At 48.4% G+C, this 13079-nt stretch overlaps 1 protein-coding gene across 1 annotated transcript in view; it reads left to right on the forward strand.

The window, feature by feature from the left end:
- The first annotated feature begins 9890 nt into the window (after positions 1 to 9890).
- LOC144805795 (uncharacterized) overlaps positions 9891 to 13079 on the forward strand; it is a 94176-nt gene continuing 90987 nt past the window's right edge. Inside the window, exon 1 of the mRNA XM_078672278.1 lies at positions 9891 to 9918. The gene's annotated coding sequence lies outside the window, so the exon portion shown is untranslated. The remainder of the gene's footprint in view (positions 9919 to 13079) is intronic.

Here is a 13079-nt window from a genome sequence, read left to right on the forward strand (position 1 = left end):
CGTTTACAGAGTATTGGGGCACACTAACCTTTAAGTGATGAGCAGTGTGCTCTTCTCCCTGCTAGGAACCAGGCAGACCTTTGAACGTTTACAGAGTATTGGGGCACACTAACCTGTAAGTGATGAGCAGTGTGCTCATCTCCCTGCTAGGAACCAGGCAGACCTTTGAACGTTTACAGAGTATTGGGGCACACTAACCTTTAAGTGATGAGCAGTGTGCTCTTCTCCCTGCTAGGAACCAGGTAGACCTTTGAACGTTTACATAGTATTGGGCACACTAACCTTTAAGTGATGAGCAGTGTGCTCTTCTCCCTGCTAGGAACCAGGCAGACCTTTGAACGTTTACAGAGTATTGGGGCACACTAACCTGTAAGTGATGAGCAGTGTGCTCATCTCCCTGCTAGGAACCAGGCAGACCTTTGAACGTTTACAGAGTATTGGGGCACACTAACCTTTAAGTGATGAGCAGTGTGCTCTTCTCCCTGCTAGGAACCAGGTAGACCTTTGAACGTTTACATAGTATTGGGGCACACTAACCTTTGGGTGATGAGCAGTGTGCTCTTCTCCCTGCTAGGAACCAGGCAGACCTTTGAACGTTTACAGAGTATTGGGGCACACTAACCTTTAAGTGATGAGCAGTGTGCTCTTCTCCCTGCTAGGAACCAGGCAGACCTTTTGAACGTTTACAGAGTATTGGGGCACACTAACCTTTGAGTGATGAGCAGTGTGCTCTTCTCCCTGCTAGGAACCAGGCAGACCTTTGAACGTTTACAGAGTATTGGGGCACACTAACCTTTAAGTGATGAGCAGTGTGCTCTTCTCCCTGCTAGGAACCAGGCAGACCTTTGAACGTTTACAGAGTATTGGGGCACACTAACCTTTAGGTGATGAGCAGTGTGCTCTTCTCCCTGCTAGGAACCAGGCAGACCTTTTGAACGTTTACAGAGTATTGGGGCACACTAACCTTTGTGCTCTTCTCCCTGCTAGGAACCAGGCAGACCTTTTGAACGTTTACAGAGTATTGGGGCACACTAACCTTTAAGTGATGGCTGATGAGCAGTGCGCTCTTCTCCCTGCTAGGAACCAGGCAGACCTTTGAACGTTTACAGAGTATTGGGGCACACTAACCTTTAAGTGATGAGCAGTGTGCTCTTCTCCGTGCTAGGAACCAGGCAGACCTTTGAACGTTTACAGAGTATTGGGGCACACTAACCTTTAAGTGATGAGCAGTGTGCTCTCCTCCCTGCTAGGAACCAGGCAGACCTTTGAAAGTTTACAGAGTATTGGGGCACACTAACCTTTAAGTGATGAGCAGTGTGCTCTTCTCCCTGCTAGGAACCAGGCAGACCTTTGAACGTTTACAGAGTATTGGGGCACACTAACCTTTAAGTGATGAGCAGTGTGCTCTTCTCCCTGCTAGGAACCAGGCAGACCTTTGAACGTTTACAGAGTATTGGGGCACACTAACCTTTAAGTGATGAGCAGTGTGCTCTTCTCCCTGCTCGGAACCAGGCAGACCTTTGAACGTTTACAGAGTATTGGGGCACACTAACCTTTAAGTGATGAGCAGTGTGCTCTTCTCCCTGCTCGGAACCAGGCAGACCTTTGAACGTTTACAGAGTATTGGGGCACACTAACCTTTAAGTGATGAGCAGTGTGCTCTTTGATACATGATACATTACAGTGAGTATCTGAGGACAAATGGAGTATGCTCTTGGTTTCCCCCCCTTTGCTTTTTTATAACTCTAGGGATTATGGTGGCACAGATTAACAATGTGTGTTTTATTTTGTGCCTTAGTGAGCCTTATAGGATGAACACATTAGGATGACCTTGATGTTTGATGACACTATCTTTTCTGGGTATAAGGTGGCACGTGTGTACTGTATCACACTTTGCATGTGTTCGGTCCAATCAATGTCTATATATAAAGAGTTTGTGTCGCCTTGGGCTAGTAACCGATGGACGTTTCCATACATGTTTTTTCCAGGTCTTCCCAGGGTGTTTGAGAACTTTTTTGGTGTGATAATCTGCGGGTCCTGATGAAGGTGGCCTTATTATTTGCTTATTTTTGTTTAAATATCTTTATTGGTATTTTCTGATTTTATCATACCTGGCATCATAGTTTTATACAGTACTTTCTGTTGCCCACCACAACATTATATAACCCCTGTGACATTCAATAGTGCAAGTGTCAACAATGAGAACATAAAACCAACACTGCAGTCCTGCTGCCAGATACATACATTATGTTGGACACATATGGAAAGATCTCAGTGTGCTATTACTCGCCGGTGCTGCTACTTCATGGTCTATGAATCAGAAACAAGGCCATACATAGCATGATCCATACATATCTTATCGGGGCCAGTACTACAATATCTGATGTACATTCTATCCTAACAAAGAACAATAACCTGTTGTTTGGACTTGAACAACAATATAAGGGAAATAATATAGATTGGCATTTCGCAGTAGGTAGTCACTCGTGGATACCAATAAGACCTGTACATCCAATAAGCATATAATCAAAACTGAAACGTACAGTACTACTAACTGCCATCTAAACTATGTAAGTCGGGTCGCCGTTTCATATCTGAGCATAATGATTCATTATCTGCACCTTGTTATCTTTTGGCTCGCCTATGCAGGGGCTAAACAAAGGCATGTGCCTACGTACAGCCATAAAGACAACGGCTAGCACCTCCCCTCCCAAAAGTGTGCATGACCTTGATGGTTACTACTGATGTACCAGGGATCTTATGAATACGTGATTGTCAATCAATCAATCAATACATTTATAGAGCGCGCTACTCACCCGTGAGGGTCTCAAGGCGCTGAAGGGGGGAGGGGAGGTCACTAACTGCTCGAATAGCCAGGTCTTGAGGTGTATCCTGAAGGTGAGATGGTCCTGGGTCAGTCGTAGGTGTGCCGGGAGGGAGTTCCATGTTTTGGCTGCCAGGTAGGAAAATGATCTTCCTCTGGTGGTGGTTCTGCGGATTCGTGGGACGGTGGCGATGGTCGAGGTTGGCGGAGCAGAGCTGGCGGGTGGGGGTATAGAACGAGAGGCGGCTGTTGAGGTATTCGGGGCCTTTGTCGTGGAGCGCTTTGTGTGTGTGGGTGAGGAGCCTGAACGTGATCCTCTTGTTGAAGGGGAGCCAGTGCAGGTTTCTCAGTTGGGCGGATTTGTGGCTGTGGTGGTGGATGTCGAGGATGAGTCGTGCGGAGGCGTTCTGTATGCGCTGTAGTCGTTTCTGAAGTTTGGCTGTGGTTCCTTCGTATAGGGCGTTTCCGTAGTCCAGTTGGCTGGTAACGAGGGCTTGGGTGACGGTCTTTCTGGTTTTGGTGGGGATCCACCGGAAGATTTTTCGGAGCATGCGCAGGGTGTTGAAGCAAGATGATGAGATGGCGATGACTTGCTTGGTCATCGTGAGGGAGGAGTCCAGGATGAATCCCAGGTTGCGTGCGTGGTCCGTGGGTGTTGGTGCGGAGCCCAGTGCTGTGGGCCACCAGGTGTCGTGTCAGGCTGATGGGGATTGTCCGAGGATAAGGACCTCCGTCTTGTCTGAGTTCAGTTTCAGGCGACGGAGCTTCATCCATTCTGCGACGTATTTCATTCCGTTCTGGAGGTTGGTTTTGGCTGTGGCTGGGTCTTTGGTGAGGGAGAGTATCAGTTGGGTGTCGTCGGCGTAAGAGATGATGTTGATGTTGTGTTTGCGTGCGATGACAGCGAGGGAGCTTATGTAGATATTGAAGAGGGCTGGGCTGAGCGAGGAGCCTTGGGGTGCGCCGCAGATGATCTCGTTGGCTTCTGAGCGGAAGGGAAGGAGGCGGACTCTCTGGGTTCTGTCGGAGAGGAATGAGGTAATCCAGTCTAGGGCCTTTCCTTGGATCCCGGTGTGGGAGAGGCCTGTTATTAGGGTGCGATGGCAGACGGTGTCGAAGGCTGCCGAGAGGTCTAGGAGGATGAGAGCGGTTGTTTCTCCTTTGTCCATCACGGTCCTGATGTCGTCTGTGGCTGCGTTGAGGGCGGTCTCGGTGCTGTGGTTGGCTCAAAATCCGGACTGGGATGGGTCGAGCGAGTTGTTTGCCTCGAGGAACGCAGTCAGCTGTTTGTTGACGGTCTTCTCGGTGACTTTAGCCGGGAAGGGAAGAAGAGAGATGGGGCGGAAGTTCTTGAGGTCTATGGGGTCTGCTGTAGGTTTCTTTAGGAGGGCGTTGATTTCTGCATGCTTCCAGCTCTCAGGGAAGGTGGCTGACGTGAAGGATTTGTTCCAGAGAAGGGGTGCGATGATGGTGTCGGGTTTGTTGAAGATATGGTGGGGGCATGGGTCAGAGGGGGAGCCGGAGTGGATGGAGTTCATGACGTTGGTGGTGTCTTCGGTGCTGGTGGGGATCCAGGCGCTGAGGGTGTTGGTGGGGGTTGTTGGTTCGGTGACTGGAGGTGGAATGTGGGGTCCGAAGCTGTTGTGTATATTTACGATATTCCGGTGGAAGAACGTTGCGAGGGAGTTGCAGAGGTCTTGCGATGGTGTGATGTCGTTGTTGCTGGCGCTGGGGTTGGAAAGCACTTTGACGATGTTGAAGAGTTCCTTGCTGTTGTGGGTGTTGTTGTCCAGCCGCTCTTTGAACGATGTCTTTTTGGTGGTACGGATCAGCTGGTGGTGTTCGCTAGTGGCGTTCTTGAGGGCTGTCATGTTTTCTGTTGTCCGTTCTCGGCGCCAGGTTTTTTCGAGGGTGCGGCAGGATTTCTTTGAGTCTTTGAGGGCATCTGTGAACCACGGGGTTTTCCTGTTTCCGGTTTTGCCTGGGTGGTTCTTCAGTGGAGCGAGGTCATTGGCGCATTTGGTAATCCACTGTCAGAGGTAGTGGGCAGCGAAGTTGATGTCGGCGGTGTCGGTTGGCGGGTTCTGTTTCAGTGATGCGAGTAGCTGGTCTGTGGTGATTTTGCTCCAGCATCTGCTGGGGATTTGTTGCATGCGGTGGTGGGATGTAGTCTTTTTGAAGGTGAAGTGGATGCATCGGTGGTCGGTCCAGTGTAGTCCGGTGGATTGGCTGAAGGAGACCGTGGTTGCTGGCGGAGAAGATGGGGTCAAGCATGTGGCTAGCGAGGTGGGTGGGGGTGTTCACCAGTAGTTTGAGTCCGAGGTTGGCAAGGTTGTCGAGCAGGGTGGTGGTGTTGTTGTCGTCTTTTTTCTCCAGGTGGAAGTTCAGGTCCCCTAAGAGGATGTATTCTGGTGAGGCTAGGGCTTGCGGGGTGACGAAGTCGGCGATGGTTTCGCTGAATTGTGTGCGTGGGCCCAGGGGTCTGTAGATGAGCTTTTCTCTGAGGGTGGTCTTGAGGTCGGTGTGAATCTGGAAGTGTAGGTGTTCGGATGCAGGGAGTGTGTCTTCGGCGTTGGTCGTGATGTTGATGGTGTTTTTGTAGATGATGGCGATTCCTCCTCCGGTTTGCTTGATGCGGTCCTTCCGGGTGATCTTGTAGCCGTCCGGGATGGCTATGGCGATGTCGGGGGCCGAGGAAGCGTTCATCCAGGTTTCTGTGAGGAAGGCGACGTCTGGTGCTGTTGTGTGGAGGAGGTCCCAGAGTTCGATGACGTGCTTGTGGACGGAGCGGGTGTTGAGGAGGATGCACTTGAGGGGGTTGTTGTTGATGTTAGGTCCGGGCGGTGGTCTGCAGGTTCGGAGGCAGGTGAATTTTCAGGCTTGACAGGTGAAGGTTCTGTGTGTTCGCTTCGGGGTGGCTTGGTAGCAGGCGGGTGGTCGTCCGATGTTGAGTGCATTGAGGGCGGCGGTGTCGAATCTTAGTCGAGGTCCTCTGCTCCGTCCGGGGCCAGGGGTCCTCGCGTTGGACGCGGTCCAGGCGCGGACAGGGGCAGATGGGCTTGCTTTAGGCGCGCCTTTGGTGTGCCGGCGGCGCGCCCGCTGCACGGCCTCCATATGAGGGGCTGTGGGAGGGAGGAGCAGCTGAGAGGCGGGAGCGGGGTGGCGAATGGGAACAGCGGGGCGGGCCGCAGGGGCACAGCGGCGGGAAAATAGCACAGAGGGAGGTGGGGGGAGAAAGGGCACAGAAGCAAAAAACGGGGAAGGGGGCTCAAGGGCACAGAAAGCAAAAACGAAGGGAAGGGGGCACAGGACACAGAAGCAAAAAACAAGGAAAGTGGGGGCTCAAGGGCACAGAAAGCAAAAATGAAGGGAAGGGGGCACAGGGCACAGAAGCAAAACGAGGAAACGGGGCTCAAGGACACAACACATCAGTACAGGGGAAAAAGCGAGATGCAGTTGGCAAGGGCTCACGCAGCAACAGGCAGCGGGAGCAGGCTACAGCAGGCTACACTGTCACTGGAGGTCTGTGTGGCGGCTGGGGGGGCAACCTACCTGTGGACAGGTCAAGGGTCTGCATGTCTGGGCACAACATCGTCCTGTAATCATGACACTGGGTACTATCATGTCTATTGCAGATCAAAAGGTTGCACACCTTCATCGTTCACCGTGGCACCACTTCGAAGGGCAGCTAGCATAGAGTCCCAGTCCTGCGCTATAGGGTATTTACAAAGCCCTGCCGTTTCCTCCCTGTGTAGCGCCGTGCTCTCCACCTGTGCCCATGTTACAAGTGAACTTTTCCAGTTAACCATCTCTGGTGGCTCTGCATGTTTCCATTTTTTGGTTATTAGTCGTTTTGCCGTGATTAAACCCAGATCCCAGAATCTCTAGGTGATTTTATTGTGTTTTGATCTGGCATAGAGTCCTAAAAGGCAAATCTCCCAAGACAGCGGTAAGGGCGTGCCTGTGCATAAGGCTAGTGTAGTAACTACCCCCGCCAATATTGCTGCAGGGATGGGCAGGCCCAAAGCATGTGTAGTAAATCCGCGTCTGGTTGTTATCAGCGTGGGCATGCAGAGGTGGCAATGTGGCAATATCTATTTATCTTATCAGGCGAGAGATACGCCCTCTGGAAGATAAACATCTGTATAAGTTTGAATCTTGAGTTTCTTGGTATGTGTCTGGAGCTTGCTAACCCAGCATCCCATTCCTTATCAGTCCATGGCCGACCTCGATCTGTTTCCCAACTAACACAAAGTCGCAACATGGGCTTGAGTGTGTGCATGAGGAGCGCTTCCACTAACCAGTGCACCACATGGGAGCCTTCCCCCATTACATGCAGGTATTGAAGTAGCAAGTGTGTCTGTGGTGCCACCGTTAAGTCCCCCCAGACAGCTGATAGTGCTTTCGGAATGGAGGCGTGTAAAAGGAATTGACCTGCCGGCAACTCAGCGTCTTCAGCTAGTGTCGCAAACGGCAATAGCCCACCGTCGCTGTAAAGATCACCCAGCGTGGTCAAACCCGCAGCGTGCCAGATCATCAGAGCTGTTTCTGATGTACCCAGCCTGCCACGTCGCGTACCGAGCAGCGGAAATATAGGGGCATATGGGAGGGTCGCATGGGTGATATATAAGCTTCTCCTATAACATTGTATTGCCAATCCGAGATGTAGTTGTTTTGGCCTTGGAAGTTTCGCAACGGGGTGAAACAGATGGCAGATCTGAGAGTGGGTCCAGGGCCGTGCCATGGCCGCCGTGTCCTCCAGATTCTGACCAGCAAGCCATTTTGTTGCCCATTGGAGTTGGGCAGCCAAATAATACAGTTCCATATTAGGGACAGCCAGTCCTCCCCAACCAGTGTGAGCGTGCAATTTACACAGAGCCACTCGTGGCCTCCCGTTATTCCATATGAAATCCCGGAGGAGCTATTCTAACTCTCGATAGCTTGGGCGGAACATAGAGCGGGAGATTTGAAAAATAATACAGCAGCTTAGGCAACACAATAATTTTCAACAGCGCATTACGACTCATAACGTTTAGGGGAAGTGTCTTCCAGAAGCGCACCTGAGCCCAGAGTGCCGAGATTGCTCTCATCAGGTTACCCTCAAACAGGTCGTCAGGCATCCGATATACAAAGATCCCAAGGTATCTAAACGTGGTGGGGTACCATGTGAGAGGTGAGCCATGTAAGATCACAGCTTCCTCTGCTGTGGCAGCGCTGAAGGGATACATCTCCGACTTGGTCCAGTTAACCCGGAGTCCAGACATTTCCTCAAAAGCTCTCAGTATATCTGCAATGGACGTCGGGATCGCAGTGATATTCCGAAGATATAATAATAGGTCATCCGCGCACAGGGAAATAGTATGTAGCCCATCCCCTAACGGAATGCCTCATGCCTCCCCATCTCCTCGGAGCATCATCACCAGTGGCTCCATTGCTAGGGAGAATAGCAACGGGAACAAGGGACAGCCCTGGCGTGTCCCACGTCTCACCCTGATTGGGTCCGAGATCAACCTACAGGTGCGGACTCGGACAGTGGGGCGCTGATACAATAGGCAAACCATATTTAAAAAGTGATCTCCCAGTTCAAATGTGCCTAAGACTGCTGCCAGATAAGGCCATTCCAGAGAGTCAAAGGCTTTCTCCAGGTCAAGAACTAAGCAACCCGACCTAGGCCAACTATGCGTTGCATAATGCTGTATTCTAAAACATTATGAATATTAAGAGAAGTGCACCGGGCTGGAACATACCCGTTTTGGTCAGAGTGTACCAATGTTTTCACTACGGGAGATAGACGCCTTGCCAATAGTGATGCAAAAACTTTGTAGTCAGTGTTGAGGAGTGCTAATGGGCGATAAGAGCCCAATCTTCCAATTTAACCTTTTAATGGCAGACAGCAGCACACACAGAGGTCAAGGGTACTTACCCGAAATGCGTTTGGCGAAACATGGGCAATATTGCAAGCTAAGAGGATGGTGTTTTAATCTGCAGTCTGCCTAATAAAAGGAAAACCGACGTCGTGTGTGGCTCCTTCACTTTCTAGCACCTTCATATGGAATATATATGGCCTGCTCCGGCCAGGAAGGCGTCCCACTGCAAACATGCGGTCCGCGCCTAGAAACCTCAAAGGTGCGTGTGGAACGGAGTGTCCGTTTGGGGTGAGGCGAAAAATAATGCAGAGCTTAACATCACCTACAAAAGCTGCTTAATTAACTTTTTTATCAATTGAATTTTGGGAAGTATAAGCGGCATTCATTATGGTTGTGATAAGGCTGAACTGCACAAACCACAATGCTTAGCGCGAATACGCACATTGGGGCGTGACTTTAAAAATCAAACTAAAGTGCGACAACAGTTGTTGCCATTCTTCCATGCTGCCAGTGTTTGGCGAAACATGGACAATATTGCAAGTTAAGAGGATGATGTTTTAATCTGCAGAATGCCCAATAATGGTGTCAGTCAGGCCCCTGTAATGTAACGAAGGCTGTTTTTAAAATTACAACTTTGGCATCAAAGTAGTGCACAGAGACAGACACTACAGGGCTGGCTGCTTATCTAGAAAGCCACTTTTGGGTAGTTTGGGTGACGAGGATTTGGATGTTCATGAATGTTTGTGGCAGCGGTGTTAGACGCTGTCCATGATGCTGTTTGTGCTGACCCAGGAGTGGTGCAAGTTCACAAGGACTTCACAGATGGTCTCCCCTGGGACTGGTGCTTAAGTGCTGAGGTGTTTGGGTGTGCTCAAGTGTCGGCAGAGCTAGCTGTGGCTCTGGGTATGGTTATGAGACCCGATACTTTTGTGCTGCTTGGTAAGCCGAGACCGTGCTTGTTGAATATTCATCCAATGCGAGTGGTGAGTTCCGCATTGCTGGTCTGCCTGAAGTTGTGATGCTGCCGACAGTAGCGTGTCTGCTAAAAGCGGCGGCGTGGCTGGTGGAACTATAAAGCCAAATAAGAGAAAGTTATCTTCCGACACCGCAGTCTTCGTGACTGAGACCAGTAACACTGAAGACTCTGAGACTCATAGCAGTAATTTCTCCTTTCAGAGCGTTATTGCTGCAGATGGAGTGAAGCCCAGAAGTAAGCACATTACTAAGGTACGAACAAAGATTAATGTTTTTCATTTGTATTAACTGTTCCTCTTTTGCAGCATTTGGAAATGTATTTTCAAGTTGTGATGCTTTTTGTTTAGTTTTTTCTTGTAGGCTGATACCTTTGGTTTAAAGGGAATGATGTTGTAGTGTGTGACCTTAATGCTGCAGTTTGCATTTCATTACCATAATTTTCTTACCCTGGAGAATCTCCAGGGTGTAGGAGGTTTGCTGTTCCAGAGTTCTTTCTTCAGCTTCTGGGCAGCTTTCGCCCTGTGGCGACCTGTGGTCCTGTTTCTCTGCTCTTCTTGTAGTAGCTCCTATCAGAGCTTCATCCTCCCGCCAACGATAATATGATGCCAGGCATCACCCAACACACAACACAGCCTATGAAGGGCTACGTCTATCTGCTCGGCACAGTTAGAGCGAGGATAAAGTTCTCCGGACCCATCAGGCTGTGAATGTAACCTAAGGGCTTAAGATGAAATGAAGAGCTTACCTCCTTCCTGAGTGTCTCAAGACTGCTGTGTGCAGACCCGATAGATGGCAGCACCCTGGAGTATGTATGTATAAATTAGATTATGTTGGAAGTAACCTGCAATATAGTGGCAGGAGGCACCCTTCCATAGAGTAGGATTTCTCAAAGTGTTTTATTTCCTGGCACATTAATGGAGTTAGTCTTTTAAAAGGCAGAAGAACAACACTGACCATACATTTCCTGGCACTGTCTTTAAATTGACATACACATTAGGAATGGCATTTAGTTCTGCTGGAATAATAACACAAGTTATCTTGCACTATATGATGTTGCACATATCTTTGGCTGCAATGCCTTCCATGTTTCATTCAAACATGCTTTCTACAGGGCACATACATGATTTGCTGCTGTAGAGAAATACTGCTCCTGTGTACTGTGGCAGACTCAGAAATATTGAAAATCTTCTTGATTTTTCTTTCAGCACTTCATAGTAAAACCTTTCACTTTTTGAGTCATACATTTGGCAGAAACATAATTTAGTACCATTAAAATAGTTGTGATGGGGAACATCCATGTGGGGTTAGGACTGGCTCGACCAGAGTGCTTGCTGACTCAGAGGAGTATGGAGATGACCCCCTTGCCTGGTCCGGTGTGGAACCAAGCCAGCGAGGCTTTGCTGCAGGCTCATTTGCCCTGATAGCTGGTCAACAGCCCTAGGAAACATGTGCTTTTAAGACAAGTTGCGTTCACTCACCTGAAGGTGACATGCTTCATTATTGGGCTATACTCCTCACCAGCCCGGCGCTACAATGCCTGGCGGGCACCACAAGAGGGCACTTTGTCGGAGATCTTTTATTAAGTACGCCGGATGAGCATAGTAGGACAGAGGATGTTGTTTCATCAGATGTGAGATTAGTGAAAGTATGAATATAAGATCAACTATCGGCCAGTTGCCACAATATAGTTAATGTGATCTTCCTGGCCCATGTTGAGATTAAAAACAGTGGCAGAGAAATTGAGGAATTAATGCCCCTATCACTGTGTGAAAGTATCGATCACCTATGGACCTGCTGGTAAGCTGGGGTCTATACTTCAGGTCAACTTTTTTCATGCCTTGTGTAGTCATGAAGCAATCAGGTGGCATTTCATCAGGACCAAATATGGGAAAATTAGTAAATGTGACCTAATCTTCTCCACAGCGTAAGGAGGTCTGTAACACAAAGCCCTGCACTGTGCATAGGTGATAAGGTGCCTAGTACCATATTACTACTACAGGTGAGCGCTGTCTAACAGAGTGCACTAGATACGGTAACATTGAAGAAATCAAACTTCATTCTCAGGGGTCTCACTAATACAAAGAAGAATCTGACATAGAAGCTCAAATATAAAAAGAACATCTTTATTAAACTCAAATAAGTGAGACTACGTCACACAGAAACCTTAGCAACTGAATGAGGCAGTCTGAGGAGTACAGAAAAAAGAGGCATTATATATGCTTAGGGTTACAAACTCAGCATAAAAGTAAGGGGCAGTCCTAGCTCATACAAGCATGCAAAAATGCCTAACATGGACATGCAAGATCTGCCAAATATTAGCCAATAGGAAAACATTCAAAACAAGGCATCATGTAACCAGAACGTCCCCCTTTTTGCCCAACCCCATGAGTCAATCAATGACAGCACCTATAGGTCAATCAGTAATGGCAGACATGTCTGTATGCTTCAAAAGAAAGGTTGTGTAATAGGAAAACACAGGGAGAGAATAGCGAAGGCCAAAAGATGAGATACGACAAGCGAAGAATACTAAAGGCTAACAGATAGTTGATACAGGAATTAGGTGGTCCAGACAAGGATTAGTTTAGGTCGGCTGGTGTCTGAGATGGGTTTCAAGACAAGGACGGAGGGCATTTTCAACATGTTGCAGTCCAAAGGGCAGAGACACTTCGTGAATCATGCAGCCTTTGTAAAGGCAACACAAAATGAAGTTGAATGTAAAATGGAGTCGAAATTAAAGAACCTCCACCCTCCTAAAATTCAGGGCATATTGACTTGTCCAATAGTGAGAACGCCGCATCAGAGGGGAATTGGTTTGAAAAGCACATGCTTCCTAGGGTGTCTGCGTTCAGTTAGAGATAATGTCTGTGGGGCTTAACCTCTAGAACAGTATACTGTGAGTTGATTTATATGAAGAATGTGTATACTGGACTGTCATTTTCCTCGTCATCTCGTATGAAATGTAAAATAAAACACAACACACCGGGAGGCCAACAAATCTATCATACATTTAATGCAAAAATAGCAAAAGGCCAAGCAAACTAACAAGTGACAATTGTCTTTGCAATGGACGAGAGCATCCACCCTAAAGCAAGTTGGAGTATATAATGCTAATGCTCCCCTTGTATTTTTATACACTTTTCTCCTAATACAAGTCAATGAAACATGAACACGTGATAGAAACAGTTACTGAAACAACACTAATGAGTAGGAGGCAGGATCTTCTCTCGAGAGGAATGTGAGGAGTCACTGAGTTGCAGATCAAAGATACACAGACAAGCTGCAGAACTCACTGTTTCTGGAAATAACACTTCTGTTTGTCAATATTCAATTTACTACAAGATGCAGGAAAGTGTGGAGATGGACATCACTAAATAAAATGGTTCCGGTCCCTAATAGAATCATATAACTTTGCA

The sequence above is a fragment of the Lissotriton helveticus genome (assembly GCF_964261635.1).
Source record: "Lissotriton helveticus chromosome 1_1 unlocalized genomic scaffold, aLisHel1.1 SUPER_1_unloc_25, whole genome shotgun sequence".
Taxonomy (NCBI): Eukaryota; Metazoa; Chordata; class Amphibia; order Caudata; family Salamandridae; genus Lissotriton; species Lissotriton helveticus.